We start from the raw sequence: 5449 nt of genomic DNA, 5'->3' as shown, positions 1-5449 counted from the left end.
GTCCTTCAAATTCAACTTTAAAACAATTACAGATTTTTATTTCCAAGACTGCATTTGTAACAAGGCTTAGCACTATTTTAAAAGCACATCAGTTTGGTGGGCGAATCCAAATGCCATTTGCTAATAACCATACCCACAAGTGGATTCATGTAATCTAACCAATTTCCATGTTGATAACTGCTGTGAGCTTTTATTGAATATTTTCAATTAAGGCCGAGAGGAAAGCTAGCCGCATCTTTTGGAAGATCTTAAGTTATTTCAACAAATCTAATTTACGTAGGTTTTATTCCATCTCTGTATTACAGGAAAAAGCAGTACAGTGAGCAGTAAAATTCTACCATATTATATCTGGGTACCATGGGGCATATTAAGTCAAATCAAATCCTGAAAACCACCACTTTAAGGGGTATCTGTGAGCACCAAGGAGTTGAAAGAAACCTATTCAAGTCTCAGGAAGAAGAGTGTAGTTGGAGTGCTTGGTGACTGCCTAGAACCTTACTGGGAGGCTGTCCCCAGCCTGACCCAGCAGGTCAAGGGTTGCTCTGTCTTCTCAGTGCCCAACTCCAAGACAACTGAGAGCCTGCTGAGGCCTCACAGATCCACTTATGCTGACTTCAATGATCATTCCAGGAAAAGCAGGACTTCCTCCAGGGACCCCAAAGCAGCAATCTTGAATGACTCAGAGAAGCAGATAATTTGTCCAAATGAAGTCCACATCTCTGGAAGAGAGAGAGAGGGTGGGAGCAGAGAGGAGTAGTGAAGAGTTGGCTTTGTTGCTAGGATCCCAAGGACAGCCACTGCATCCTGTAACAGAGTCCCTAGGCTCACAGCAGGTGGCCCATACAACGGCTGACTGAAAAAGTGAATACAACTTAGAGTCCAAGGAAATAAAATAAAAAAATAAAATAAAAAAGAAACTTTTTTCAAGTACTATAGAGGCAGGTCATAGAAAAAAGGCATGTCTGTTGAATTGAGGAGCTGCACAGAAGTCCCATACTTACAGGGGGAAAAAATCAGATAATAACAACTGACGCTTTGTGCCGGACCCCTCCTACTGCTTGACTGTGAATTCCAAACGGACAAGGACTTTGTCTCTTTCACTCACTGTGTACACTCAGCTCCTAGTTTGGGGCTTGGGGGCATAGTAGGCATTCGGTATACTATTTTTCAGTGAATGAATAAATGAAACAGAAGCACTTAGCTAGAGTACAAAACCTGACATTGTAAAAGGCATGGTGATTATGAGCTCGTTTTGCTAACAATATGGAGCAGCCAGTATGTGTTAGGCATTGAATTTGGCACTAAAGATAAAGAGATTAAAAGACAAGGTATCTTCTGGACTTGGTGGGATAACATTCTAGAGCAGAATTCTAGAGCACCAACCAACACTTATGAAGCTCCTCTGGGCCAGACACCCAGCTAAGCACTGGGAAAATCTAGCGACTCCCTACTTCAAGGAGCTCACAGTGGTGGTGCTGGGGTGGGTGAGTGGGTCTATAACAGAGGTCTCTATAACAAAGGTGCTTACACAGGAACAGGATGTGATGATCCTGCCCAGAGGTATCAACATAGTTACCTTTCACTACTATAATAGCTTTTTTTTTTTTTAAATTAATTTTAAATATGTGGGGTACAATTCAGAGTTAGGTATACATATGTTCATTATGCAGGTACCCCTCCCCCCCATATAACTTTAAACAAAGAGAAGCAGTCACTGATCAGGAAAGTCATAAAATTCCTAATTGAGTGGAATATTTTTTTTTTTAGGTAACAAATTCCTGCCTCTACTCCCAGGGATATATATATACTTATTTAATGTCCCAGAATCTGGAAAAGTGGGTTCTTCCACCCACTGATAAGCACTAGATTACACATTATGGCAGTTTTAAGAGTATATGTGCAGCAAGACAATGAGGACAGAATTCAGACTCCAGTTCTGTAAGAGGGCCTTCGGTATTGTGTTCATTATCCCAAAGCATTTAAAAAATTTAGAAGCAGTAACTGCTCAGTAAATGGCAGTGACTTTGCTGCTCCAACTGAGTCCAGGGCTGCAAACATCCATCTAGGGCTCAGCATCAGCAGTTTCCCACAGGAGAGTCTGGGGGGATTTCACACAGCCCTTCTGCTGCCCGGGACAAGCTCCGACCAAGTCCACCTCCACAGTCAGCACACGCCAGCTCCAGACTCTCCTACTTCCTGGGTCCCTGTATCCATCCTCTTTAACCCTGCCAGGATTGGTCCCAGCACAACTCATTTGCAGGCAGAGTAACCAACTTGTCTAAAGGACCAGGACGAGCTGAGATCTGATATCTTCACAGCTAAGAAGGAAGGATCGGCAGACAGGCTTGAGATCTTTTCTTCTTACCTTCTTCCCATTAAGTGTGTTTTCCAGTTATTAATTACAGAATCCACGGGAATATGCATGCATTTGTTTCTGGTCTTTTGTTCGCCATGTTGTGTAACCTGTGTCTCACTGAAGTTAGACACAGTTAGTTAACGCTGTGAGCAGCAGCGATTTAGCACGTGGGGATTTGCGCCATTTAAAGCTCTAGCCAGCTGTTTTACGTTGGTTGTGCCAACACATGAGGCAGAAAAAGCACACACCAAAATTGCCCCACACAGTCAGGAAGTAGAGCTGGTGATACAGGTACTTCGGAGGCGGAGGTAGAAGCAGGGGAGAGACAGCAGAGGTCTGGAATTCACCACCTGCAGCCCTCCTCCCACAACCCTTCAACTTGCCCTGGTTGGCGGGTGGGGGGGAAGCTCTCCCCTGCTCTTGTCACACCCAGTGTGTGACTCTTTGGTGATGATGAAAGGGGGCGTGTTCAGAAATCCCAAATGCTACCTTTGAACCCAGGCACCTCAGATGACGCCCATCTTTCCCCTTGACTTTGATACCGTTTTTCATAACCTAATTTAATGTTGAACGTGTTACACAACATATCTGCCCTGAGTTGTGCAATTCGGAAGGGTGGCAGCATAGTAGAAAAACTGGTCTAACTTCAGTGAGACACAGGTTACACAACATGGCGAACAAAAGACCAGAAACAAATGCACGCATATTCCTGTGGATTCTGTAATTAATAATTGGAAAACACACTTGACGAGAAGGTAAGAAAAAAAGGTCTCAAGGCTGTCTGCCGATCCTTCCTTCTTGGCTGTGAAGTAAACACACTCGCTTTAAATTGTCTTATAGCTTTCCTTTACACTCGTGCTGAATTTCAAATTGACACTAGACACAGTGTTGAGAAGAATCGTTGCAGCTTGCTTTTTCATCACCTTTACATGAAAGAGTTGTTAAGACTTCAAAACGGCATTTCTTCACTCTTAACAGAACCACTTTTCAACATATTCAGTGAGTTTGATTTTCATTCCACTAGATTCAGGAGACAACTATCATTAAGCAAGACTTCCAGTCCCACCTTTTCTTTTATGTTGGGGGAGGGTTTGAAATGGTTAAAGGCTGGCCAGAGGTGGCACTAACACTGCTTTCATAGGCACTTTCAAAGGCAATGGGATGGGGTTTATGAGCTGGGAGCAGGGAGACCTGCCCGGATTATCATGCTGGCTCTATCGCTAGCTGCCCACACTTAAACCTTTTCGTGCCTCCGTTTTCTTCTCTATAGAATGGAACACAACTATTCTGTGAAAAAGTGAGGACCGGCACCCAGCACAGTGGCAAACATGCTGAAAGCCGTGGAAGGCCCTGAGGAGTGAAACAGACTTGACTTCAAATCCCCGCCTGTCACTAGCAGAGAGACCCTGGATTTGTTACTTTACAATGTTCTGCCTTGCTCTGAGTCATAACCGATGCTTTAACACCCACACTGAGTATGAAACTGATGCCATCTGTGAAGTGGCACCAGAGGTGTCTGTTCCCGGCATTATTTGCCATACAGGTACTTGTCACTCAGATACCTGCAGCACCTCTGTAGATCCGGGTATCAGACAGACTACTTCTGAATGATGCCTTTAAAGGGAACTTACAGCCGGCTGGACTCCAGCGTGAGAACTTAGGGTACCTTGGGCAGGGCTGAACCCACACACTCTTACAAAGCCCTGAGGGTTTAGGGGGTGAGTTTGGGGAGATGACAGTCTGGCAAGCAGTGGCTAAAGCAGAAACACCACCTTCTGCCGATGCATTTAGAACCCCACCTCGCTTCAGAAAAGGCGCACCTGAGAACCTGCTAGTCAATAATATGGGATGGAGCTTCGTCCAGGGACCCTGCTTTATTTGAAATCAGAGGAGTACACGCAGGTAGCTGCCCCTTCTGGACACACCTGAAAGGCCCGCTTTAGGTCGAAGCGCCTTCTTTAACCAGACCTGCACCTCAGTTGGCAGAGAGGGGAGGACAGGGACACGAAGATGCTCACCGTTCAAGGCAACCACCCAGGACGCCCTGCGGTCGCGCTGCGCGGGGAGATGAGCCGTCGCTCGCCACGGAGATCGCCGACCCTGTGGCCGGTAGTTGCAATGCCCATGACCCTGGCCTCAATGTTACAGTATCTCTGCCCTTATCGTGTCAAGGAGAACATCATAAATATGCCTTGCGCCGCGAGTCAGCAATGGGAGATCATTGATACGCAAGTAAGCGGTGGGACGGGGAGCTGCGTCTTGGCGGAGCTTGAGACGCAGAGGAGGAAGAGCCCAAACCAAACAGCCGAGAGACGCGCGCCCGAGCAACGCGTGGTGTCCAGCAACCGCAACTCCCCACCTCAGAAAAAAAGGGAAACGTTTTAACGCCGAGAAAAGCAGAGGGAACCGAAGCGGGTGCAAACAATCCAGGTACAGGCAAGGCAGCGCTGCCGCCCCCGGGTCTCGGTTTCCCTGCCCGCAAAACGGACGTTGCACTAAAATGTCTCCCTAGGGCTGCAATTCACCAGGTTGAAACTGCCCAAGACTCGGACACCGGAAGAGGGAAAAGCGAGGGAGGATAACAGGGGAGAGAAAGGGAACAGTGGGTGGGAGCCTATGAAAGGAAAGGTTTTTGAGACTGGCTAGGCGGGTTTTCAACTTTTCTCCTTCCTCTTACACCTGAGTTCTCGCCGGCGGACCAAGGTCCCGTGCCCGTCGAGCTCGGACACCAGTAGCCAAGCTTCTCACCCCCACCCCCCACCAATTTCTGGAAGCCCCGAGGCAGATGGTGGGCAGGACAGTAATGAATGCCAGGGGTAGAAAGGGGAATGGTCCCGGCTGGGCTCCCGAGGGCAGGTGAGCGCATATGGGGCTGGGCCGGGGGTGAGATGGCACCACGCTGGCCATCGCAGAAGCGCGCGCGTCCCAGGCCGGAGCCCCGGGAGGGCCACATTTTATTTCCCAACTTTGAGCAAGGGGAGGGGATGTATGCAAAAAGGGGGGAAAAGTTGCTGAACTTTTCCCCCAACTCTGCCGTAGAGGCGGGACCGGAGGGCGGCGCCTGCACCCTGATTCGCCGGCGGCCGGAGTCGG

This window comes from Carlito syrichta, unplaced genomic scaffold (assembly GCF_000164805.1).
Source record: "Carlito syrichta isolate Samal-C Ts95f unplaced genomic scaffold, Tarsius_syrichta-2.0.1 Scaffold314067, whole genome shotgun sequence".
NCBI classification, from domain to species: Eukaryota; Metazoa; Chordata; class Mammalia; order Primates; family Tarsiidae; genus Carlito; species Carlito syrichta.
The sequence above is the reverse complement of the archived record's forward strand: the minus strand, read 5'-3'. Positions refer to the sequence as shown.